The sequence below is a fragment of the Venturia canescens genome, chromosome 5 (genome assembly GCF_019457755.1).
Source record: "Venturia canescens isolate UGA chromosome 5, ASM1945775v1, whole genome shotgun sequence".
Classification (NCBI taxonomy): domain Eukaryota; kingdom Metazoa; phylum Arthropoda; class Insecta; order Hymenoptera; family Ichneumonidae; genus Venturia; species Venturia canescens.
In genome coordinates, this window is record NC_057425.1 from 21,207,229 (window position 1) to 21,235,029 (window position 27,801).

Here is a 27,801-nt window from a genome sequence, read left to right on the forward strand (position 1 = left end):
GATTGTCTGCCGTGATGGGTGACGACGATCAGGATATTCACGTCGATACAAATTTTCAGCTCGGAAGTAATTGCCCCGACACCTCCCTAAAATAAGGAGCATATCAACGATTTCGTTGGGACTGAAATCAGCCATTGTTGCTAATTTTCAGAATTTTCCTCTAATTTAAGAACTTTTAAAAATTTCGAGAATCCAGAATTTTTCTCTGATTTCAGAACCTTTACAAATTTTCGATTTCGTCTCTTGCTAATGGCTGCGGAGTCAGAAGATAAACGTTTCAATTAATTTTTCATCCGTGGGCGATCACAATGACTTCTAAAATAAAAAATTCTTCTCTGATTTACAACTCAAAAGTAGGCGTAAGTCTCGCTTACGTGAACTTATCTTTAAGCGTAAGCCTCGCTTGCGTGTACTTATCTTTAAGCGTAAGCCTCGCTTGCGTGTACTCATCTTTAAGCGTAAGCCTCGCTTACGATTAAAGATAAGTTCACTTTGTAAGAGATTAAAGAAAACATCATTGGTAGTACTGACGTAGTCTGACTTTGCGTAGTTCTCTTACTTTAGAGTTTTAAATCAGAGAAGAATTTTTTATTTTAGAAGTCATTGTGATCGCCCACGGATGAAAAATTAATTGAAACGTTTATCTTCTGACTCCGCAGCCATTAGCAAGAGACGAAATCAAAAATTTGTAAAGGTTCTGAAATCAGAGAAAAATTCTTGTTTCTCGAAATTTTTAAAAGTTCTTAAATTAGAGGAAAATTCTGAAAATTAGCAACAATGGCTGATTTCAGTCCCAACGAAATCGTTGATATGCTCCTTACACGCAAACGCACTTGCACTTGGTCCGTTAAAGATCTCTTCGCGGTACATCCTGGATACCTCTAAAATAGTTGAAAATGATGTTCTTACTTGAAAAATATGAACTTAATCAAAAAAATTTTTCAACAAAAGTTGTTGGTTTTGCGCTGAAAAATTTTTTGGTGATGAAAAAAAGTTATGTTTCCTTTCGAAAAAAACATGTCGGCCATTCTAACGCCGCCATTTTGAATTTTGGATCCACAAACCAATTTTTATCATACGTCCCCCTTCAACCCCTAAAAGTTTTGTTCCACACAATATTTGATCCGAGCAATATTTTCCGAGAAAAGTCAGGTGTAAGATTAAAATGGGACACCCTGTATAGTGCCAAATTTGACAATACAAATTTTTAAAGATTTTTCTTCTATACAGTTATCGAGTAATTGATCACTAAAGTTCACGTGTATAACCTGTAACACGATTTTCCCGGAGAAGGTACGATCGGTCCCTTCTCGGCTCACGCGCTATGCCTCCTCATGAACTCACCGGCAACGTAGATGGGATGGGCGCCAGGTACAGAGTACCACCGAATTACTCGACTTGATTTTTCCCCTTCTCGCGATGTTAACTTAATTAAACAATAGAACAACGAGTTCCTGAGGGACACACGCGACCGAGGACGGTCCGGCTACTCAGCTCAGCTGAGGTACGAAAGGTAGAGGAGGGGGGATCCTTGAGAAAAGGTGCGATGGTCGCAACACGAATTACAGCACAAACAAAATATAGCCGAAACAACGGAAAATTAAATATTAAATAACAGTTTATTCTGTCAGATCGAATTTACAATAATGGACAAAATCGAGTGTGATCAAATTAACATAGTTGGTCGTGCGGCCGAGATACGAAGAATCATAAAGAGCGCAGGTTCGAATACTAGTATTCGCCCGTTTACAGGCTCCGCCGAGTCCGAGCAGGTAATCGCCGACCATGCACGCGGTCCGACCGGATTCCGCAGGTAACAAGAGATAATCGCGAGAGCGTCATAGGCAACATAGGCAAAGTAATTGACACTAGGTAACCCTAAAATAATTCGCGAGAGCGTCCTAGGCAACATAGGCAAGGTAATTGACGCTAGGTAACCCTAAAATAATTCGCGAGAGCGTCCTAGGCAACATAGGCAAGGTAATTGACGCTAGGTAACTCGAGAGGTAATGCGCGTGTACCACAAGTAATAGCGAAGGAAACTTCGGCCAGGCGGAAGGTACGCCGAGATTTCCTCACATCTCGAACCGATACAGTAAATAAAAGCGAGAAATAAATTATAAAATAATGCGGAGAAACTATGTACGACTAAAGTCCCGATGCGATCCACGGCACAATATTCGAGCCGATACGCGGTAACAAAGGACGAATAAAGGAACGAAATACAATTAATACAATACGAGGTGTGGGCCACCGTACAAGCCGTAGCGCGAACGTAGGAGCGAGAGAGACGCCGCGAAAACATTGCGCGACCGAGCACATGCAGGGAGAGAGAGATAGAGCGTCTCGAAAAATAATGCGTGGAAATTTCCAACGCGCAGTCAGCAAAATTGAAAGAATATTAACGCCTGTTTTTCATAGTTATTCTACATTTAGGGACCAAACTAATATCGAGTTCGTTCATCTAATTGAGCTACAAAATAAAAAGGGGCTGGGGAAGCGGGAAGTACCGACCACAATCTCGCTCGGCATAGCAATCCACGCGTCCCCACTAAATCGCAATAAAACCAGCTCATAATCCAGAACGATATTCCAAAAATACACTACACGGGAACTAAAGGCTCAACGAGACGAAAGAACTCGTGGAGAGAAAGACGGACTCACCGAGGAACAGCTCACAACAAAGGAAAGGCACGACGAAAGAAAGTTGGCGCAGCAATTTGGACGTGGCTCGTCAATCGGGTGCTCGGAAGTAGACTAATTTATGCGAGTGAGATGCTCTCGGCGCCCGGCGCTATCCCCACCACTCGGGTGTCACATCGCAGCACTCGGGTGCTAGGCGCGGCCGAAGTGTGGGCCCCGGCTCATGCTTTCGCGGCAATTTTGAAAGTGGAAACGTGCGTGAAATTGATTCTCCGCCGCGCTTCTTACTGGATGAGTCGCTAATACTCTACATCTTCGTTCTCGCTTCCCCCGCTTACTCGGACAGTGCCTCCCGATTTGACGACCGTGGTCCGGGCATCTTTCCTCTTGAGGATCCGGCGGGCATCTCTGAAAGGGCAGAGGGGAGGCCTCCCTCACGACCCTGGGCGTCCCACAGGATCACGGTGGGCCCACGACACAACCACCAGGCAATATAGCACCTCTCCCCCAGGAAACTACCCCGGACCCCACTGAACGAGGCGCCGTGTCTCACGGACTGCGATACCCGAATTCACGGTCTAGCGGACGGTGCAACTCTCGGTTGCTTCCGCGAGAAGAGCACGGGCGGCATTCACAGGTGGCCTATGCCAGCGTGTCCCTTCAGCCGTCCGCGGGCCGAGAGTGATGTTTTATGCTCGAAGTTTTGGGAGGGACAATCCTCCTAAGCGAGATCAGGTAGAACGAAGAGCCACCTCACGACGTATCGAGCGATGTGTGAGCCCGAAGCGATAGAGGTAACACCGAAACTTTCACGTTAAAAGGGGCAGCTGAAATACTAATCAGATTATGACATTACGAGAACTGCTGGGGCCAATTCAAATTTTCCTCTCTCTCTCTGCCCTGGCACGCAGTAGGTAATGAGTCTAGCACGGTAAATAGCGCTCGGCAGCTAAGGTAGACAATTCTTAATACAAACTTAAAACTACGCAATGAGGAGTTTTCCTTCCGAGCACCACCCGACGAGTCGCAGCGGCGTCCACAGGGCCGTAAACCCGGTCAACTGATCGACACGATTCGTACGAGTGGCGGGTCGAATTGTCACGTCACAAACCATAGCGTTTTCATATATTGAAGCGAAACACCGACTCGAGAACTTTATTTCAACGACATGGCACGCGCGAGTGTTTACACCGGCGGCCATGTTGAAAAACTGTCACTTCGCGAAGCGGCGCTCGGGAAGCGAGGCGCTCGGCGCTGCCAACTCAATTTCGATTTCACAAAATGCCCTAGATTCGTGAAATTCTTTATTTTATTCAATTTTAATTAAACAAACCTTTTCTTGTTCAGAAAATTAATGCGGATCATTAAAGAAACGTTTTTTGAACAAATGGGTGAAAATTTCAGGATAAAATTATTTAAATTTTTAAGTAAACTTCTCCTTGCGAGATCGAGTGCACAGTGCGCATGCGCGATGACCTACTTTCCATAGGCACGTGCAATAGACGCAATTACGATAGAATAATTAATTAAAAGGAAATAAAAGCTTTGTTATTGGGAAAATCAATTAAAAATAAAGGAGAATAATTCAAAAAGACACAAATTGGGCATAAAGGCAATAAAAATTGATTTCATTAAATTTTATTAAATTCTCGCACATGCGCAGTGTGACTGCAGCTCGACTCGGCCAATTGGGACCCACGCGGGAGAGTCGAGCAGCGAATCAGAGAGAGGGACAAAGTCCAAAAGTATTATGATCATTATTTCCTTTGTTTCAACGGGTATAAAAACCCGAGCGCAGAAGCTCCAGCAGCTAGTCTCGTCTCGAATCTCGCCACGCTAGGAGCCAGTCACGTCTCGAATCCCTGAGAGCTCGACTCGCATGCCATAACCAAAAGCCAGTCTTGCCTCCGGATCTCGCCGCGTGAACTCGCCCAAATTTCAAGAATAAAGAAACATAAAATTTTCGCTTATTTTCAAAATCGCTCATAAAAACAAAGAGCCAAATAACATCGCTAAAACACCACTCAGAACTCAAAAATAACACCTTTCCTCTCTCACGCTAAGAGGGCCGGGTTCATTCGATTGAACTCAAGATTCTTAGGTGAGATTTTCCGATCTATCCAGGAGGGCCGGGACAGTTCGATTCCGTTCTGTCTCAAGATTCCTGGTAGATTTCCAATCCTTTTTCTATCCAAGAGGGCCGTGGCCGTTCGATTTCGTTCGATCACAAGATTCTTGGGTAGGACTCCTACCTTTCCACGCCAGAGGGCCGGGACAGTTCGGTTTCGTTCTGTCTCAAGATCTCTGGGTGGATTCTTTTCCAACGAATCATTGTTTTCTGAGTGGCAGTTCAATTAATTAAATTCATTAAAAATTATTAAAACCGACCAAGTTTCTTTATTCTCATAACGAGACAATTGCGAGTCATTTATTATTTTGAGCCAATTAAATTATTCCAAAAAGCGAAATATCTCACTAAAAAAAAATCATAATTTGAATTATATCGAGTCAAAAGAGTGAGATCAACCACAAAAATCCACTCGAACAATCAATTTGTATTGTATAGAGTCAAAAAGTGAGTTTCTAAGAATTATAGCTCAATTATCAAATTATCAAATGATCGAATTATCAAACAAAATTAATTAAAAATTTATCAAGACCAGCGTTGGCGAGAATTATTGAAAAATTATTATTGCAAGCGAAACTATCATTATTCAAATAAAAGCGAGCTTAAATTCATTGCGAAATTCATCATAATTAATTCTGCGAAAATTATTTTCTTTTTGTGTGGAGAAAAATACCGGAAATAAAATTTTACATGCGATTAAAATAAAGCGGAAAAACTCGATTTTAAATAAAAAGCCTTTGTTTTTGTAATTTGGTTTAAAACATTTGAAAATTGAATAAAACATTTGTCATTTCAATCTAATTTCATTTTACTTTTGTTTTTCCTTCATGCCCGCTCTTCTTTATTATAGAATTGCTCGAATCCAGGCATGACGGTGTGCACAAGCACGAACGTACCGTTACAATATATATATATATATATATATATTGTGACGTAACGCCCTCCTGAACGACCCGAATCGACAAGAACCCGAACCTTACTTCAAAAAACATCGCTACGCGGCGCGATGTTTTTGACCGAGCGCGTACAACGACCGGTGAGACGCGTCACTGCTGGCCGGCGGCGGCCGTACTGGTGGGCAATACAAAGGCCCGATACAAGCGGCGGAGCGCGACACTAGCGGCGCCGCGTATTAAAAACTCGAACTATTATATTTTTTTGTTTTGTTAATTAAAATTCAACGCGATCCCGTAAAATATTGTAACTAGGCTCAAATGAAGCGAAAAATTATAATGAATCGAAGAAAAATGATCACAAGTCAAATCAATGTAACAAAAATAAATTAATAATAAAGAATGTAAAAAGCGACCACGACGCATGCGCGGAGAGAGCGTTAATGAGCTAGAGGACGCGTACGTGACTTTTAGCGATTGAAATTATTCGAATCATATTAACCAAAGTAACAATGCCAAATCAAAAAAGAAATTAAAAGTTAATTGATCAAATTGAAGTTTTTATTGTTAATAATCACACAAAGCTGAAAAACGTGAAAAGCGGTAGTCCGCGCATTTTATGTTAGCCCGCGCAACCAACGGGCGAGCGTGAATCATGGCAACGGGCCAATAAGAGAAGGCGTTAGAAATAGATGCGCAGAACCGATCCGAAAACCGAAAATTCGGCGTTTGATAATTTTATGGTGGGGACGTGGGTATAAGAAGCGCTGCGCGACTCATTCGGCAGGCAGTCCTTCCTCAAAATTCTGTCTCGGAACAAAAAGGCTGACCTCAAACATTCTTGATTTTAGCAAGCAATCCAACCTATCCTAAATTTTCCTGGATGCCTGGATTCTCGGAGCGATTCAGCGACGTCTCGATCCCGTAATCCAGGGTCCACCCCTAACCTCTAAATTTTCCAAGCGTTCCGTTGCACGGAGTTCTCGGAGCGATTCGGCGACGTCTCGATCCCATAACACGTGGACGGGAAGTTACCTTAACCTTCCAAATGCTCAGACTCTCGGAGGGATTCGGCGACGTTTCTATCCCATAGTCTGAGGTTTGTTCCTTAACTGAACTTATTTTTTTTTTTATTATTCTTTTGCTTAAAATCAGGAATGATTTTTCTTGTAAATTAATTTGTAAATTTGTAAATTCTGTAAATTTTCTTTTTAAATTCAAAGTTGAAATTAATCGAGTCCGAGTCAAACAAAACCGAGATTTCTGTAAAATTTGTAAATCTTGTAAATTTCAAATAATTAAAAAGGCCGCGGTACGAATTTGCGGTTATATCGTGTCAAACCTATAATAATTTCTTTTATTGTATAAAATCGAAACACGATTGAGTTATTGAAACTATTATTTTGAAAAGCGAGCGAAAAAACGTGTAAATTAAAAATTTGATCAATTCGAAAACGGCGAGCGCAATCGAATTTCCCCTAATTGGCGAACACAATCACAATAATAAATCACAAAACCGAATTTATCCTGTAAAATCGATTAAAATTGAATAAATCGGAATCGTTAAATTCGTCAAATTCAAATTCCGCGTTCTCACGTTTCTTTCATACCTGCTCCTTTTAAAATTAAGGTAGCTCGAACCGACGCGTGGCGGCGCTCAGGCCAGGTCGGCAAGAGAGCGTTATGTTACAATATAGGTATTCATTCCAGGCACAAAAAATCTGCTTTAATGGGTAATCACTCAATAACTAAGCAGAAGAAAATTAAAAAAAAAAAATATGTTTTCGCACTTGAGGTTGAAGAACGTTATCACCAAATTTGATCCTATTCTAATTATTTAGACTTTTGTACCATACATCGTTAATAAATAAGTCTTACTCTATATTGTGACGAAACATTCGCGCGACGGCCCGAGCCCGTCGAAAAAGAAATGCCCGTGTCGCACTCATTTTTTAATGTTGATTTCAACAAAGTGCAATTGTGTACGTGACCATAAAAAAACGAAATTGTACAGACGAATCTTCTCGAAAATTTATTGAATTGCGATTTATTATCAGCTGAATATCTTCAGTAATAGAATAGATTAGTTGCTATAACGAATAAAATTCGTTTGAAGAAGAAAATGTGTAGTAAAAATTGCCGTCATTTCAATATAAACTGGGGAGTTAATTTGGAGGCTGGACAATGCTTATCGTGCGAAGGATACTTTTTCATAAATACACAATAATATCTCTTGGATATTACAGAAAAATTTGTTTGCATTTTTTTATAATGAATGCAATTAAGTTAAAATCTCTTGGAGGTAATTTTTTTAATTCCCTCTGTTTCCCTCTGTACGCATAGATGTGATCCATCAGACCTAGAAGAGCCCTGATTTTTATTTGAATGAGCAATTTGAATGAAAAGTGATGGGCCGGACAAGTACTTTTAGCACATATTTAAACATAATTTGTACCGATACGAAATCGACGTCGAATATTGTGAATACCAGGGGATCCTGAAAGTCTGAGAAGAATCGATTTTCTTCTAAGTATGTCTCTGCCACCATAGAGTAACAAATGACTTTTATCTTCGATGCGATTTTTTTTTGGATTTGAACGTTTCTCAGAACAATTTCATATTGTGAAAAATTATGTATTATATACTAATAAAATACTTATCCTCCGATTGATGCCATAAATTGTAGTGCTGCACATAACTCAGATGGTAACTTTTTTGATTCACTTGAACTTTCTCAAGTTCCGGGTGCTTCCCGTAAGAATGAATTTCTCACGTCCTATTTAATTTTTTTTTCCTTTACAATATAATTACAGATTTGTATTTTTTTTAATATAATATTTTTTCATGATTTGTGAAAGCTTTTCTTAATTGTTTTGTTGAAATTATTTACAGTTGGTTTCGTAATTTTTTTTACATACCAGTATGTTTTGAATGTTTTTCACTCGTCATCCGATGTACTCGTCACTTTTGCATTTATTTGACAACGTTTTGTTCCTTTGAATCAAAGGTTTTTCATACATTACCAAGATTTAGAAGATTCATTTTTTTATTACGTTTGAAATGGATTTTTTTATAACCTTCAGTAATGAATTGGCCATTTGAAGCCAGTTTCGAGAGAATATATCGAACAACTTCTTATAAATCATCGTGCATTTGTGTTTTGAACTACATGAGTGTCACATAGGGTTTTTAACGAAACTCCGCGATCTTTAGATCGCGGACAAAACATCGCGGCGACCACGCTCGTCGTTGTTGACAGGTGGCGGCCATCTTAGGCCGGTAGGCATGAGCCCGAGCGGGGCAACCGGCACCGCTCTGAACTTCGCCGCGCTATATTTTTCGGAAATTAATTCTTTTCGTAATTTGTTGTTTTAAGTCGCCCAAGCACATAATTACAATCAAAACTATCAGAAAAATAACACGATTGTAAGAAAAATGATTACAAGTCAAATTAATAACATAAAATCTAATCATAATGAAAAATGTAAAAAGCGACTACGACGCATGCGCGGGGAGAGCGTCAATGGGTTATAGGACGTTGTTCAGAGTCGATAGCGATGCGGAGCGAGCGACGGTGGATGATTCTGGATTCGCTGACAAGCGAGTCGTCTGCCGAACGACGTTGCTGGGAATCGGGCAAAGTGAGCTGATTCCAAGTGATACGGCTGTAATTTTGTGTTTGTTTCAATTTTCAAGGAGGTGGAACCTCATTTATTCAAAATATTATTCTGATCGTATTGACCGGTTACAATGGGGCGTTCTCGCCAGATTAATGGGGGGAGAGTAGTGGTGACTCGCCACCGGGAGCCTTCGAGGTTGATTGGAGGCACTGGGCACGGTGGTGTGTGCGGCGATTTCTCCCGCTGTTTGATAGCCTCGATGACTGGAGGCTCCGGCACTGGACCTGGCAGTAGAGGCGCTATTGCAGGAGCTCTGCGTGGAGTGCTGCTGGCCTCCCACTCGCTGTCCGAGCTGATGTCAGCCTGGATGCCTCTATGTACTCGGATGGCTGGCCGGGTTTGGGTACTGGTCGTGGCGAGTGCCACTGGAGAGTCAGGCAGCGGGGACAGCAATGGGAGGGCTCCTCCAAATGACGGTGATGTCCAGCGTCGGAGCCGATCGTCGTAGGGATGAAGAGTCGCTCTCGGTGGACGGGTGCGCCGGAATGTCAATCCTGAGATCGGAATCAGCTTCCACTCTGGCTGGTTCGTCGGAGCTGGTGACGGCGACGTTTTGCGGCTGGTCGGTTCTCGTGTAACGAGAGGGTAGTCTGCTGGAAGCTAGTATAACGCTCTCCAGAGAGGGTTCGAGTGTGATCCGAATTCGAGTTCGAGCTGTGCCGTTTATATCTCCTTCTGGAGTCAGAAGGGCTTACGCGAATCTGATTCTTGAAGCGCCACCTCCCGGCGATTGTGTGGGCTAGTCGGGAGAGCCCGAGCTGCGGAGCCTCGTAGCGGGAAGGATGGAAACGTAGCGAGAGCGCGCGCGTGCTAGATCGCGCGAGAGCCCGGGAGGTGCTGCCTCGCAGCGTGAGCCTAGAGGCTGACTCGTGGGTCTCTCCTTCTCTCTCGGCAGCACGGGGTGTTACGAACATTCCGCCCGCCTTGCCGCTGGCTGCGGCAATGATGGAGCGTCGGTGTTGGAGCTTGGTCCTGGTAGCAGGACCAATTTTGCGATAGGTCGAGTGAATTCGCTTGTTGCTGTTTTGACTGTTGCTGTGCGAATGAGGCCGTCATTTTCAGGGTGCACGGCTTTTATTCTCCCTCGTGGCCATCGAGAGGGGGGATTCTGTTCACTTCGGATGAGGCAGAGTCGCCCGACCTGGAATTCTTGAGATGGTGTATGCCATTTTGCTCTTTGGTTGAGTTCGTTTAGGTAGTTTTTGTGCCATCGATTCCAGCAGTCATCTCTCATCTTGGTGATGTGTTCCCATTTGGAACGATACGTTCTGTCAGAGTCCAGGGTAGTTGGTTCTGGGATGGCCGTAATGGCGGATCCGATGAGGAAGTGTCCTGGGGTCAGGATGTTGAAGTCTTCGGGATCGTCGCTCATGGCGCAGAGAGGTCTGGAGTTTAGACACGCCTCGATTTTTGTCAGGAGAGTTGACATTTCTTCGAATGTCAGGAGGGTATCACCAATTGTCCTGCGTAAGTGATGTTTCGTTGATATTACGGCGGCCTCCCAGATCCCGCCGAAGTGCGGTGCCGCTGGGGGGTTGAAGTGCCATTGGATTCTTTCAGTTGCTGCGTGATTGGCGATCAGTTGTCCGTTCTTGCTGCTAGCTGCAAAAAGTTTCTGGAGTTCTCGGTCAGCCCCAATGAAATTCGTTCCCTGGTCACTCCAGGTTTCTGAGCAGGGTCCCCACCGTGAGATGAAGCGGCGTAAAACTGCAAGAAAAGCCTCCGATGTATAATCTGACGCTGCGTCTAGATGTATGGCTCGAGTGCTGAGGCATACGAAGACTGCGATGAATCCTTTCATGCTTTTCCTGCCTCTTCCTGGAGCTGTTTTTAGGTTGATCGGTCCCGCGTAGTCTACTCCACAGTACTGGAAGGGTCGCGCTTGCGTAACCCGCTGTCTCGGGAGGTCAGCCATCCGCTGAGTGGCGGGGGAGTTTTTCCATCGAATGCAAGTCGGGCAGCGATGTATCAGTGTTTTGGTTAGTCTCCGCCCCTGGGGTACCCAAAAACGTTGGCGAAGTGCAGCGAGGGTCAATTGTGGTCCGCCGTGCAGCATTCGCTTGTGGGTGGCATTGATCAGCAGTTCAGTGAATCGTGAGTTGCTCGGGAGAATGATTGGATGTTTTCCGCTGTAGTGCGTTGTTGCGTGGCGAAGTCGCCCCCCGGTCCGTAATACTCCGTCATGATCTATGAACGGGGTGAGGGGGACGAGTCGGCTCTTGCTTTGGATGCTTTGTCCAGTCCGTAGTTGATGAAGTTCGTGATGAAAGTGTGTTTCTTGGATCTCTTTTAGCCATGATGTTTCTGCTGTCTCAATTTCCTTGGCTGACAGGGGTCCTGAGGGAGCGGGTTGCTTCGTTTTATCAGCCTTCACTCGGTTGAGCCATCGACGACACCAAGCTGACATTCGGAGGAGTCTGCAGTAATTCGAGAATTGATCAAGCAGAGGATTGATCTTGATTTGAGGGAGCGCAGTTGTCGTGAGGCTGCGGTGCCTTTTTTCTGGGAGTTCGTCTATCTCCGTGGCCTCATTCGCTGCCCAAGATGACGAGTTGTCCAGCAGAGATGCCGGTCCAGTCCACCATAATCGGTGTTGCGCTAGCTCGGATGGGGAGATGCCCCTTGACGCGCAGTCCGCTGGATTTTCCTTGCCGCAAATGTGATGCCACACAGCGTCTGGGAGAAGCTGTTGTATTTCCGAAACTCGGTTTGCGACGTAGGTGGTCCATTTTGTAGGATGCCCTTGTATCCACCCCAGTACTATAGTCGAATCGGTCCAGAGATGAGTTTTGATGTTTTGGTTTAGAGTTTTCCGAGTGTGGTGTACTAGTCTTGCTAGTAGTTGGGCTCCGCACAACTCGAGGCGTGGTAGTGATACTTGTTTGAGTGGGGCTACTTTGCTCTTGGCCGTGAGGAGCGTGATGTTGGGAGCGCCACTGCCAACTTTCGTACGTAGGTAGACGACTCCGGCATATGCTCTTTCTGATGCATTTGAAAACCCATGTATTTCGACCTCAGTTGCTTTGTAATCGCGTAGCGGTCGAGTGATTCTGATGCTGGCTAGCTCTGGCCATTGGGCGTAGAATGCCTTCCACTCTTGAGCGAGAGTGGCTGGTAGTTGATCGTCCCACAGCAGGTTCAAGAGCCACGTTGTTTGGATGGTTACTTTGGCTCGCGTGGTGACTGGAGTGATCCAACCGAGTGGGTCGAACAACTGAGCGGTCGCGGAGAGTATGGATCGCTTCGTCGGGTGGTCTTGTTGAGAGGTTTTGACCGTATATGAGAAGGAATCCTCCACTGGGTCCCATTTGAGTCCTAGAGTCGAATGGACTGATTCATGGGGAAGCCATTGCAGACTTGATGAGTTTGCTCTTTCTTGAGGGGGTATTGACTTCAATAGAGTTGCTGAGTTGCTCACCCATTTTCTTAAGGGGAATCCGCCCGCTTTGCAGATTTCGGTTAGTTCTTCTCGTAGCTTTATTAAGTGTTGCATGTCGTCAGCGCCCGTGAGGATGTCGTCCACGTAGATGGCGTCGCGGAGTGCTTTCGCGCCTAGAGGGAAGCGATGTCGCTCGTCTTCCGCTAGCTGTTTTATGCAGCGTAGTGCCAGGAAAGGAGCACTCGCCAGCCCGTATGTTACTGTATTGAGTTGATATTCCTTAATTGCTTGCGAGGGACTGTGCCGCCACAGTATGCGCTGCCTCATTCGGTCGTCTGGATGTACTAGTATTTGGCGGTACATTTTTTCGATGTCGGCGGCTATGACGAATTGATGAGTTCGCCACTTGAGCAGGATGTCAGAGAGGGCCGGTAGCAGATTCGTCCCTGGATTGAGGTAATTGTTGAGCGATTTTCCCGTTGAGGTTCGCCACGATCCGTTGAACACTACTCGCAATTTTGTCGTGCTGCTTGACTCGCGCCACACGCCGTGATGAGGCAGGTAGCACGTTCCTGTGGGACTGGGCTGTTCGGAGGGCACTTCTTGCATATGTCCCATTTGTTCATATGTCAGCATGAACTCTCGATAGAGGTTTTCAAACTTGGGATTTCCTTTGAATCTATTTTCAGTGCTGGTCAGGGCGATCATGGCTCCTTTGCGGGAGCTGCTGAGATCTGGGGGCTGTTGGAGGAGCGGAAGTCGGACCATGTATCTGCCATCCTTTTGTCGGGAGTGGGTGGAAGCGAATTCGTTTTCGCACTGCATCTCGTCTTTGGTGATGCTACATGACCGGATCTCTTCTTGCTCCCAAAATTGTCGTACGAGTTGATTGAGATTTTCTGTCTTGCTGATTTGAAGTGCAATGACGGGGGGGGGGGGGGGGGGGGGGCGATTCTGAGCTTGTCCCGCCACTCCGGTGAAGGTCCACCCGAAAATTGTTTCGTGCGCTACTAGTTCGAGTTTTGAACCTTTTCGGAGCCCTGGCAGGATGATGCTGGAGTAAATGTTGGCGCCGAGAAGGAGGTCCACTGCGTCGCTGTTCGAGAAGCTCGGATCTGCGAGTGGTAGGTTGGCTACGTGTCTCCACATGGAGCCGGTAGGGTGCAGTTGGCCTGGGTAAGCAGTGATTTCATGGAGAATGAGCACGTTCGTTTTGATGGGCCGGTTGGATCGTTTGGAGTTGATTTCGATCGTGGTTTCTCCTCGGCTGCGTCCTGCTTCCAGTCCGCCGACCCCACAGATTGCGTTGCACGTTCGCTTGCGCTGTAGCCGGAGCTTCTGAATTAACCTTTCAGTGGCAAGGCTGACTTCGGAGGCTTGATCGATGAGCGCTCTGATGCCGTGTTCTTGCCCGTTTCGATCCTTTACGCGAATTCTGGCTGTGGCTAAGAGAATAGGAGTGTGGAGATCGTCTCCCTTCCCAATTATGTGGGACGTGACGGATGTGCTTGGCGCGGAATTGTTCCGGTGGAGCGCATCGTGGAGAGTGGTGTGGTGTTTCTGTAAGCACGTATTGCATGCTTTCGTATTCTTGCATTCGGCTACTTTGTGGCGTCCGAGGCAATTCGTGCATGCGTTTTTCTGCTCGATGAGCTTTAGGCGCTGCGCTGCGTCCTTTTCTTTATCGTCCGGGCAGAATAAAACGAAATGGTTTTGCTTACAACTCAAGCACTCATTGTATTTTTTTACTTGCGCGCAATGAGTCTTAGCTTTTCGGGATTGGGCGGTTCTGGGCGACGAGCTTGCGGTCGACGGATTTAGTGCTTCGAGCATCTGAAGTCTTTTCTCGAGGAACGTTTTCAGAGTCTCATAGGAAGGAGTCTCCTGTGAATCGTTGATGGCGCATTCCCACTCTCGGCGCGTGCGAGGGTCGAGAAGCTCCGTCACGGTGAACACGAAGAGGTCTTCGGAGCTGTTGATCGGCCGTCCAATCCCTTCGAGCACATTGACAGTGGTGATCATGCAGTGAAACACTCGCTTGAGTTCTGCCGTCGATTCCGCGTTCATCCTTTGCTGCTGAGAGAATTTTGCCAAGCAGGAGCGCACTAGAAGGCGTTTGTTTTCGTAGATATTCGCCAGGGATTCCCAAGCGCGTTTGTAATTTTCCGCTGTGATGGGGATGTTCTTTATTGTTGCTTCGGCCGCTCCCTTGAGCGTGCTTTTAAGATAGTGAAGTTTCTCAACTTCGTTAAGATGTCTGTCGTTGCCGATCATGGACAAGAATAAATCTCGAAATCTCGGCCAGTCTTCGTATTCGCCGTTGAATGACGGTAGTTGAATTCGTGGTAGAGATGATCGAGCGTGCGAGGGCTCCGTTCGAATGGGAGGAGCTTGATCGAGTGACACGGGGGATGCTTCGGGAATGTAGTCGATCAGTGTGCCTCGCTGGTTCATGTAAAGTTCTTCAACGGTGCTTGCGAGATCTTGTGTTAGATACTCATGATGCTTGAGGTCGGCCCTGTGTTGCGAGAGTAGCGTCTCGTGCTGGTCCTCAAATTTCGTCCAATATCGATCGAGGGTTGTTAACCGGGTCTGAATGATCCCAGGAGTGATGTTAGCTTGTCCCAGTTTCCTCATGTTTTCGATGATCCGGGAAATTCGACCGTGTAAGTCGAGTTGGCTGCGAATTAGATCGTCCATATTCGCTCGTGGGGTAGCGATGTAATCCAGCTAGCATGCAGGATCCGGCTCGAAGGACCAATGTTCAGAGTCGATAGCGATGCGGAGCGAGCGACGGTGGATGATTCTGGATTCGCTGACAAGCGAGTCGTCTGCCGAACGACGTTACTGGGAATCGGGCAAAGTGAGCTGATTCCAAGTGACACGGCTGTAATCTTGTGTTTGTTTCAATTTTCAAGGAGGTGGAACCTCATTTATTCAAATTATTATTCTGATCGTATTGATCGGTTACAATGGGGCGTTCTCGCCAGATTAATGGGGGGAGAGTAGTGGTGACTCGCCACCGGGAGCCTTCGCGGTTGATTGGAGGCACTGGGCACGGTGGTGTGTGCGGCGATTTCTCCCGCTGTTTGATAGCGTCGATGACTGGAGGCTCCGGCACTGGACCTGGCAGTAGAGGCGCTATTGCAGGAGCTCTGCGTGGAGTGCTGCTGGCCTCCCACTCGCTGTCCGAGCTGATGTCAGCCTGGATGCCTCTATGTACTCGGATGGCTGGCCGGGTTTGGGTACTGGTCGTGGCGAGTGCCACTGGAGAGTCAGGCAGCGGGGACAGCAATGGGAGGGCTCCTCCAAATGACGGTGATGTCCAGCGTCGGGGCGATCGTCGTAGGGATGAAGAGTCGCTCTCGGTGGACGGGTGCGCCGGAATGTCAATCCTGAGATCGGAATCAGCTTCCACTCTGGCTGGTTCGTCGGAGCTGATGACGGCGACGTTTTGCGGCTGGTCGGTCCTCGTGTAACGAGAGGGTAGTCTGCTGGAAGCTAGTATAACGCTCTCCAGAGAGGGTTCGAGTGTGATCCGAATTCGAGTTCGAGCTGTGCCGTTTATATCTCCTTCTAGAGTCAGAAGGGCTTACGCGAATCTGATTCTTGAAGCGCCACCTCGCGGCGACTGTGTGGACTAGTCGGGAGAGCCCGAGCTGCGGAGCCTCGTAGCGGGAAGGATGGAAACGTAGCGAGAGCGCGCGCGTGCTAGATCGCGCGAGAGCCCGGGAGGTGCTGCCTCGCAGCGTGAGCCTAGAGGCTGACTCGTGGGTCTCTCCTTCTCTCTCGGCAGCACGGGGTGTTACGAACAGACGTGTACGAGACTTTTAGCGATTATAATTTTACGAATCATATTAAAACAACTAACAATGTTAAAAAATGAAGAAAATTAAATAATAACGGATCAAATTGAAGTTTTTGTTGTTGAACATCGTAATAAGCTGAAAATCATAAAAAGCGGTAGTCCGCGCATTGTATGTTAGCCCGCTCGACCAACGGGCGAGCGTGAATCATGGCATTGGGCCAATCAGTGAAGGCGTGACAAAAAGGTGCGCAGAACCGATCGAAAACGGAGATTCTCGGCGCTCGAGAATCTCGTGGTGGGGAACTGGGTATAAGAAGCGCTGCGCGACTCATTCGAGAGTCAGTTCTCCCTGCCTTAAGGATCAACTCGGACCTCTCTCTTACAGTACTAACCAAGCACTCTGCTCAAGACTCATAAATTTCTTTCCTAAATTATCCTGGATGCCTGGAATCTCGGAGCGATTCAGTGACGTTTCAATCCCAGAGCCCGTGGACGGTAAATTACCTAACCTAGTGGATGCACAGGATCTCGGAGCGATTCGGTGACGTTTCAATCCCAGAGTCTGTGGTCCACTTTTTCTATGTGTATTCACGTAACTTTTTTCATTTTATGATTCAAATGAGCAGAGTTGTAATAATTTTGTCTTAATTAATTGAAATTTATTTTAAATTTAAATTTGATAAAAGTCTTGTCCGAACTGGTCTTGCACGGAGATCTAACCCAATTTAGAACGAAAATCCAAGAGGAAATGGATTAAATTAAAATTATATCGAGTCAATGGATATTAAAAATTGTAAAAACAAAAAATACTCTTGGATTCATTATTTTTAAGCGTAACACGACATTTGTTCGATAAAGTAATCGGATTCGTTACCTTGTGAAGTTGGTAGGTGCATCAGGTAATGTTATTTGAGAAGCATTTTGGGTTGAATTCTTATTCCAACTCTGATTTGCGCGATCGTCCTGTTTAAAGGGGATATAGGTTGGAGTAAATAAAATCATAAATTAGAGTATAAAATTATGAGAAAATTGAAGACTGTAACCGACGCTTAAACCAATAGCCTAAGCTTTAATTTGGTTTGCCGGTGCGTGAGTGGTTTGTGAATCAAGTGGATTATTCCGATCAGAATGTCATGCATGAACTAATCTCAAGGAAAGGTGGAAAGCGGATAGCGTGAAGCATAATTGATTACGAATATTTTCATATTCGGTGGTTGAATGAAATTACGGAAATTGATAGTCATCAATTTCCTTTCTTTCGTCTAGTGATTAACGAATATTCACTTCGTAACATTTGGGAATTTCCGAGTCTTGGAATGCAATCTTCTCAGGAAAGTACAAATCATTAGTGAAGTTTCTTTAAATCGTCCTTAGTTTTCTTAGCTTCAAAGAACACAGCTGTCTTTATCCACCAAACAAACTATAAAAAAACCCGTCGTTAAGGAAGGAAAAAATCAATAGTTTTTCTTTCTATACAATATATGCAGACAAAAGTTGAACATCTGATCAACAGCTCGTTTATTCTGCATTTCTTTTCGTGATAATAATAACAACTCTTATAATGATGATAAATAACATTTATTTTTTAACAACATTGGAAAAATTAAATCCCGCGAATTGCGGCGTGTATGACGTTGATTTTCAGTTTTGTTTCTCTCATTTAAGACAGATCAAATAAACTGGAACGAATGCGATAAATAAATTTAATAGAATTCTTGTTATTTTTGTATAATTTAAAATCCGAAAATTGAGAAATTTAAAAATATCTCAGACAGAGAATTTGCAACGTTTTCGGGTCTTTCGGGTCTTTTTCTCGCCAGATCCGATTAAACAAAGCAAGACAATATTAAAAAAAAATAGAAATTTTATTTTCCGCGAGCCAAAGCGCTAAATCTTCTTTATTTTTGTTGAATATCGATCTAAATTGAATAAAATCGATTATTTTATTATTTTCACAAAACTCACGGTGTCCGCGTTTCCTTCATACCTGCTCCTTATTATTAAGGTAGCTCGAACCGACGCGTGGCGGCGTTCAGGCAAGGTCGGCGAGAGCGTTTCGTTACAGTAAATAAGTTATATATACGAATGAATAAAAGAAAAACACACGGAACTGTTAGAATGATGTTAGAAACTTTAATTGAATAAATGTTTTCTAATTTATTTCTTGTGTCATCATTATTTTAAAACATTCCTATATTTTGCTTGATATTAAGTTTGGCTCTGCCCTCTCCGATCCTTGTTTTCACCCCATCGGTTTGCAGCGGATCGATACATATTATCAATTCGTTGCCTGAGATGTGTCCTCTGATTTTCTACTACTTCTTCATGCTGATTGAGGTAACATGATTCGAGAGATTTCTAGCCATGATCTTTAATTGCACATTTTGTAAATCAGATTTTTTAAAAAATTTCTGGTCTTGATATAAGTATAGTTATTGTTTTTCTACTTGGTCTGTCGAGTGGCAAATTTGGAAACTTATTCCAGAAGGCCTTTGGATGCTTTTTTCTGATGATATGAAAAGTCGTATCTTCGGAATTCAGTGGGCAAACACAAATTTTGACAATAGAACTTATGAAATGACATGTATGTTGAGTATTCCCACTTTGCAAACTGCAAATGTGGAATTATTAGTGAAAAGATTCATTATGATAAGTCTACAGTTGCTCAGTTTTGGATACGATCAAATATAACATAAAAAAAAACTTAGAAACCGATGCCTCATTCTTCTTATTTGATTCGAACAGCTAAATCAATTGAAAAAAAAATCCATCTAATTTACGTGCAGCATTAAAATTTATTATATCAATTCGAGGCCAAGTATTTTCTAATGAATTGAAAAAAGTTACCACTTGAATTACGTGCAGCACTAAAATTTATGATATCAATCGGTGGACAAGTATTTTATAAGTAACTCCAAATTTTGACATTATTAAATTGTTCTAAGAAGTTTTAAATCCAAAAAAATCACATGAAAGCTAGTCATTCGTTACTCTATGGTAGCAGAGACTTATAAGAAAATCGATTTTTCTCAGATTTTTAGGTTCCTTTGGTATTATTCACAAAATTCAACGTCGATTCGATCGATACAAATTATGTTTAAATATGTGTTAAAAGTACTTGTCCGGCCCATCACTTTCCGTTTAAATTGTTTATCCAAATAAAAATCAGGGCTTGTCTAGAACTGATGGTTCATAAGTATTCATGCAGAGGGATTTGAGAGAATTATCTTCAAGTAATTTTTACGTAATTGCACTAATTTAATAAAAAACGGAAACAAATTATTCTGCAATATACAAGGGATATTATTCTGCATCTATAAATGAAAAAAATTGTATATAATATATTATATACAATTTTTTCTGCTACCATAGAGTAACGAATGACTAGCTTTCATGTGATTTTTTTGGATTTAAAACTTCTTTGAACAATTTAATAATGTCAAAATTTGGAGTTACTAATAAAATACTTGTCCACCGATTGATATCATAAATTTTAGTGCTGCACGTAATTCAAGTGGTAACTTTTTTCAATTCATTGGAAAATACTTGGCCTCGAATTGATATAATAAATTTTAATGCTGCACGTAAATTAGATGGATTTCTTTTCAATTGATTTAGCTGTTCGAATCAAATAAGAAGAATGAGGCATCGGTTTCCATAATGATTTCAAGCGCGATTTTTCGGTTTTTTATTTTTACTTACTATTTGATTCTTCTGACTCTTTAAAAAATAGATAGTGATTAGTTTTTGTTTAAAGATAATGTTTTTTCAAAATTTGTGAAATTTTTTTCGAATTGTTCTGTTTTTTTTATAAAATAATTTTTTTGACAATTTTTTTTTAAAGTTTCCTTTATGGATGGAATTATCAGCAAACGAGGGACCATCAATGTACTTGTCCCAACCTTTTTTTCCTAGGGTATAAATCTTTCACGAAATACTAAACGTTAGAAGTTTCCGAAATATTATACAGAAAAGCTCCAGTCATTGTTCAGAACCTCCGAAAAAACTGGAGCTGGCCAGACTACAACACCATCTTATACTTTTATATTATCTGGAACAAAAATTTTTATAATTTCATGAGGCGCTGGAAACTTTAGGAAGATATATAGAAAGACTCGAGTCAACATTCAGAACTATTGACTAAACCAGAACTCCTATGAGTATGACAACATCACATGGTTGAAGTTTCCTTTTCTCTACATTAATACATCAGTAAGCTACACGAATTTCTGTAGGATTGAACTATTTGAAAAATTATACAGGACCACTCTAGTCATCATTTAGAACCTACGAATAAACTCTGGAATTGGTTAGACTACGACAACATCTTATATTTGACGTTTCTTTTGATTTACAACAAATATTTTTATAATTCCATGAGGCGCTGGAGGCTAAAAATCTTCAGAAAGAAATAGAGAACCACTCCAGTCATCATTCGGAACAATTCCGTAGATTAGAACTCGCCAGAGTAGGAAAGTATCTCGTGGTTGAAGTTAATTCTTTTCAACAATGATAACTTACTGAGTTTCATGAAACGCTAAGGGCTCTTACAATTAGTAAATTTATACAAAACCTTCCGAGGCATCATTGAGAACCATTAAATATACAGAAACTCATTAGAATATGACAGTATCTCATAGTTGAGGTATCCTTTTACCTAAATCGAAATTACACTGAAATAAATCAATTTTACGAATTGCTAAACGCTAGAACGCTCCGAAATATTATACAGGAACACTCCAGTCATTCTTCGGAACTATTCAACAAACTGGAACTGGTCAGCCTACGACAGCATTTTATAGTTTTCTTTTACCTACATTAATCATTATTAAATTTCACGAAGAACTAAGCTGTACAACTCTCCGAAATGTTATCCAGAAACGCTATAGTTATTGTTCAGAAGGATTGAATGAACTGGAACTCATTAGAATATGACAGCATCTCATAGTTGGAGTATCCTTTTACCTACAGTAATAATTTGTTAAATTTCACGAAATGCTAAACTCTACCACTCTCTGAAATGTTATACAGAAACGCTTCAGTCATTCTTCAGAACCATTGAATAAACTGGAACTGGTCAGACTACGGCAGCATCTTGGTTCAAGTATTTTTATAAAAAATAGTAATTTTAATAATTCCATGAAGCGCTAGAGGATAGAACTTTTTGAAGCTATATCTCCAAACAGCGTTGGTACAGATAAAGTCCAGTCATCATTCAGAACCATTGAGTGAACTGGAACTCGCTCGATTACGACAGCATCTCATGATGAAAGTTTCTTTTTATAAACAACTAGGATATATTAGCGCGCGCTGAAGCGCTCGTATAAGGGTCTATTAGCGCTGCTGCGCCCAAGGAAAGCCTATAACCACTCGCGTATACACCACTGTCAAATTGATGTAAACAACTGTGAAACTGACAGCAAGACTCCGAATTTGAAAGCCCCAGCGACCAATCACAGTACGAATAAAGTGACAACAATGCCCCTCGTTGGTGACCAACTTCGGACGTTACTCACCAACTATTTAGAAGAGGACAATAATGTAGTAAACGTCACGAAATGCTAAAGGCTAGAATACTTTAAAAAGTTATACAGGAACACTTCAGTCACTATTCATAACCATTAGATAAACTGAAACTCATAATTCCAATCACAAACATGGTCTGGAAATACTCGATATACATGTCGCTTCATCATTTTGTCGAACTTTAGAGGTGTTCATTGTATTTCGAAGATACAAATTTTGATATCATGAAAATTAAGTACCTAATGACTTATTGAAATAAATTTCCAAATTCATCATGCATCACCTCAAGTGAATATCTATGCATTGTGACGTGACATTTTGCCCCGCCACTCGTGCGAATCGTGTCGACCAGTGGACCGGGTTTGCGGCCCATTTTGACGCCACTGCGACTCGTTGGGCGCTGTTCGGAACGAGACTCACCGCTACGTAATGTTAAGATTTAGTTTAAGAATTCGCGCCTATTATCTGTTGCGCGACAATTACCTTTTGTTTTACCTATTCCCGGCCCGTGTTGGGAAGAGAGAGAAAGAGTTCAATTTTTCGTGAGTTACCTTGATTCCAATATTTCAGAAATCTACTGTAGTTTCCGAGGTTTGGCCCTGCCTCCGCCACGTTGGACCGAGCGCATCGCTAATTTATACCACCCACACTACCTCGCTGTTCAAACCGATCTCGCCCGCGGGGAGCACTCTTCTCACATCGTCTTCGAGCTTCGAACATCACTCTCGACCTGCGGACGGCTGAGAGGACACGCTGGCATAGGCCATTCGTTGAACGCCGCCCGTGCCTCTCCCGCCGTAGCAACCGAGAGTTGCACCGTCCGCACAGCTGTGAATTCGGGTGCCACGGTCCGTGCAATACGGCGCCTCGGTCGGTGGGGTTCGGGGGAGTTTCCTGGAGGAGAGGTGCTGCAATTGCCTGGTGGCTTTTCGTCGTGGGCCCACCGTGATTCCATGACGTCTGGAGTCATGAGGGAGGCCTCCCCTCTGCCTTTTCAGAGATGCCCGCCGGATCCCCAAGAGGAAAGGCACTCGGATCACAGCCACTTAGTCGGGAGGAGCGTTTCGCGTGGGCGGAAGAGGCGAGAGCAGCGAAGAACATCATGCAATTAAGCATAGCGTAAAAGCGGTGCGGAAAGTAATTTCCGTACGCGCTTCCCTTTTCGAATTTACCGCGAATGCGCGAGCCGGGAGGCCGAACGCTAGTTCACGCCCGGCGTGTGAGCGCTGCGGTGCTGGGTCCGAGTGGTGGGGAGAGCGCCGAACACCGAGAACCGCTCGCACGCACAAGGAGTCTAATTCCGAGCACCGTACTGACGAGTCCAGGTTCCAGCCACGACCATCGAGCCTATCCTTTGTGCGGCGAGTTGGATCCCTCGGTAAGTCCGTTCTTTATCTCCCCGAATCGTTTGTCTTGTTGAGCTTTTTCGTGTGTTATTTTTCGGAATATAGTTCCGGATTTTAGTAGCTCTATTTGGCGTTTTCGGGAGACTTACGAGTCGAAGTATCGTGCGAGAGTCCGGCCGATACTTCCCGGGTCTCGAATTTTGAGGATGTAACGCTCAGCTAGACAAATCGATTCCTTTAAGTTGGTTCAATCATTTCATGCATTAAATTCCGTGAAATTGTCGTTATTAGAATTATATCCTTTGAGTTTTCGTTGTGTAAAAGCGCTGAATATAATGCGCAATATCTTTCGAGTACCTCTGTCTCTCTCTCCTGGCACGTGCCGAGGGCTCTAGCGAGCGCGCCCGGTCGCGCGATGTTTTCGTGCTTTCTCTCTCGTACTTGTTGTCGCACTACGGGCTATACAGCGGTTAGTAGCGTCTTCGTTTATTGTTATATTTTGTTCCTTTCTTTTGTATCGCGTATTATTATCCTCTCGTAGCTTAACAGTCGTGCAGCGTATTACCGTTTTCCGTTACCTTATTCTTTTATTACGTTAACTGTTGCTTAAATTATTTATCATTCTTTGAGTACCTTGTCGCTCGCATTTTCTCGCACTAGTACTTTACCTGCGGCCCTTGCCGCCGATTACCTCGTACCTGCGCTTTACCTACAGTCCTCGCGACTGGTTAACTTTACCTACAGTCCTCGCGACTGATTAACTTTACCTACAGTCCTCGCAACTGATTAATCTTACCTACAGTCCTCGCGACTGATTAATCGTACCTCCAGCCCTCGCGGCTGATGAACATTACCTGCGCATTACCTACAGTACTTGTTACCGGTTACCTTTTACCTACGGCCCTCGTGGCTGATTAATCGTACCTCCAGCCCTCGCGGCTGATGAACTTTACCTGCGCTTTACCTATGGCCTTCGTGGCTAGTTACTTGTTACCTGCGTTTACCTGAGACACTCAATTCGGGGGTGTCGAATAACGAATGTGAGGCGTGCGAATATGCGAAGCGACAGATCAGTTCTATCATTTTCATTGTCCAGATTCTACCGGCCAATTGTATTATATCGCTTGAAATTATGTCCGTTCATTAAAATTTACCGAATCTCGTATTTTATTATTTTGTTCTCGATTGTTCACGGCGTTCAATATTAATGTCTTTCTTATAACTTTACGCGTCGTCAAGGTGTTGAATAAATTGTGAATATTTTGCCCAAATTTCTATCTTGTTTCGATTATGTTATTTTGTGTTTCTGGTTGCTACTTTTCCCCAAGGATCCCCCCCCCCCCCCCCTCTACCTTCTGTATCTCAGTTTGAGCTGAGTAGCCGGACCGTCCTCGGTCACTCGTGTCTCTCGCGCACTGAGTATTATGATCTTTTTGGCGTTACCATCGTAGAGAGTGAATAAAATAAAGTCGAGTAATCGGCGGTACTCCGTACCTGGCACCCAATTCACTCTCGTAGCCGGAGAGTCGTGTGAGCAGACGAGATGGGTGAGCCGAGAAGGGACGAATCGTACCCTCGCGGGAAAAATCTACGTTACAGTATTTACATGGTACCCAAAGATTTTTCAAAACTCTGGTGTATAAACAAGCAATCATGAGGCTTTTTTGTTATAAATATTTCATATTATGTTGTTGGAATCAATATAAAGAAATAGAAATACGAATATCTCTAGAAATTGGTATGATGATACACTGCAAGCTAAGGAGGTGGGAAAAGGGGCCCGGTGAACACAGCCAAACTAAATAAAAAAAATATGAAAACAATACATTGGATTAGACACTTTTACTTGAACAAATTTAAAAAAAATTTATTTGAATTCATTTACATACAACTACACATATTTTTTCGGTAATTACACAACATAAAATTTCCGTTTGGAAAGAACGTTTGAGAGGTTATAAGGAACTAGCGTTTTTTTCTCATTATTATTATTATTCAACACTAATTAGTCACGACTTTAATAATATCGATTCCTTCCACTTTACAATAACCATTTTCATTTTTTTACACTCCGCACGCAACAGCACTCTGGGGATCACAACCTCAAACGTCAACATGACGTGAAAACTCGCAAATGTGCTATCTTCGTATATAATACGATAACTGCACAAAACAACTGTAATTTCTGAGAAACGTCTGTTTTTTTTTTTATTCACTCAGTTTTTAACTGTACTTTTTTTTACAATCACAGCTAGTTGTACACTGACACTCGCTTTTCGATCGAAATTATGTCTGCTGTTAGGCCCGCTACACACGGTCAATAATATTGCACAGTAATATTGCACAATAAGTTTGTATGGTATGTAGTGCGCCATAAATTTAAGATAGCTCAAACTTTAAGATAGTTCAATGATTGCGCAATGTTTCAGTACTACATCTGCACGTTCAATAATATTGTGCAATCACCTAAATTGCGCAATATTATTGACCGTGTGTAGCAGGCCTTACTGTGCTACGTCTTTTTTAAATGTCTGCTGTGCTGCCGTGCTACGTTCTGAAGTTGTCATCACATTTCCAATCGCATCAACAACCAATTTCAACAACCAATCATAACATCTGTAAATAGATGTCGTCAGATCTAACCAATCAGAAACTCGAGAGCATCAAAGTGCCTTTGATGGTGTTGTAAATACAGACACATAAATTCTTGAATGTGTTGGTAACTTTTGCATAATCTTGAGCCCGTGCAAAGTTTTTTCTCAGCAATTACGCCACCGATCATACTGATTTCGGGTGGAATCGAAAGAGAATTTATTAATTAATCTCCAGTTCAATTTTCAAAGCCTCAGATGATTCAGAAGTTTCGTCATTCAAAAAAATCACTTGCTAATTTTACCCCCACCACGGCGAATCGTTTTATTCAGAGAAAGTATACTCGGCGAGAGCCTCGGGCGAGCAGACGACAGGGCTGTCAATGTACTTGTCCCGAGACTCTATCGAGTCTCCTGATATAGTGTAGAGTTTACACACTTGGCCACTTAGCCGCCACTGTCGAGTTGGGACGATCCTACCCTTGAAAAAGCTCGGAACATACAATGGTGTAAAGTAGTCGATGATCGAAATATGGTCATATTGCGATATGTTCAAACGATGTGTGATGATAAATTTTTTAAATTAAAATAAAAAAAAAAGTTCGCGATAAATCTTCACATACTACAAATAAGAACACTGTCCGGAATATATAGAACATTATGTCAAAAATTGGTCACGACAACTATCACCGTTTTCGAGAAAACTGGCGACAAAGGAATATCCCCCCACTCACTGATCGCAGTGAAACGCATAACTTCCGTCTTTTTGGCCCTGCGAGCAGTCGGGAGTTAAAAAAACTAATAAATCATTCATAACTGTCAAAATTGCACTCCAATAGCGTCATATTTCCGTGGGACACGAGCGCCGTCATCGGTAGTGCGGATCGCTAATAGCTGAGAGCTGAATGAAAGGCAATCCAGAACAGCGTGAAGTAGTCGATAATCGAATTATGATGCGATATGTTTAAACTAAGTATAGCGTAAATATCAATTCAAAAGGAAAATATTCAATAGATTCTGATTAAATTTGCTTTAGAACACTCTCTGCTACTCACAGAAGGACAGGCACAAAGTTGGTTAAGACATTTATTACCGTTTCAGAGAAAACTGGCGATAGTGAAAATATCCCTGATCAGCTGATCGCAGTGAAACGTATAAATCCCGTCTTTTTTGCCCTGCGGGCAATCGGGAGTTGCTAACTATTTTTACCGTAAAATGAGTCGGAAATGAGATATTGGCGAAAAACTGATTCTAGACGCTATTTTTATTTTTCAATGGCGGCGCAAGCGGCAAAGATCTGAGGTGGCAAAGTGAAAATTTGAAAAGAGGAGGTCAAAATCTATGAAGTCTCCAATTTTTAAAACTCTCTGAGAATTTTCCAGGTCAACTCTTTTTTGAGCCCCAAATGACTGGACTAACATTGCAAATTTTTTTTTGAATATGAGAATTTTTACTGGACGGCCCAAATTTCTCTCATTACCGTGAGTGAACAAAAAGTCAACATAAAATTACGCCAATACGCTAAGTTGAAACTAGTTATAGTTTTTTGGTTATTATTATGAAAAATTTCTTTAAGGGCTCATCATGAACCTTTTATACAATTTTTCAAACTTCGAAAAAAGGTAAAATTCCCTTAATGGGGTTAAACTCGAGGACGTTCCGTTGCATCGGTTAATCCATTAAAGCAGTTGAAAAATGCTATGACGTCATAAAATTGGCAAATTTGTTTTTCTCAGAGTACGGCATAGAGCTCTCGGGACCCTAGCGGATTATACGACCAGGATTTCGGTCGAAACGACCGAAATCG

The 27,801-nt window shown here is 43.1% G+C and overlaps 1 protein-coding gene across 3 annotated transcripts in view; it reads left to right on the forward strand.

The window, feature by feature from the left end:
* LOC122411264 (organic cation transporter protein-like) overlaps positions 1-27,801 on the forward strand; it is a 522,699-nt gene that overhangs the window by 15,569 nt on the left and 479,329 nt on the right. The gene's annotated exons all lie outside the window — the stretch shown is intronic.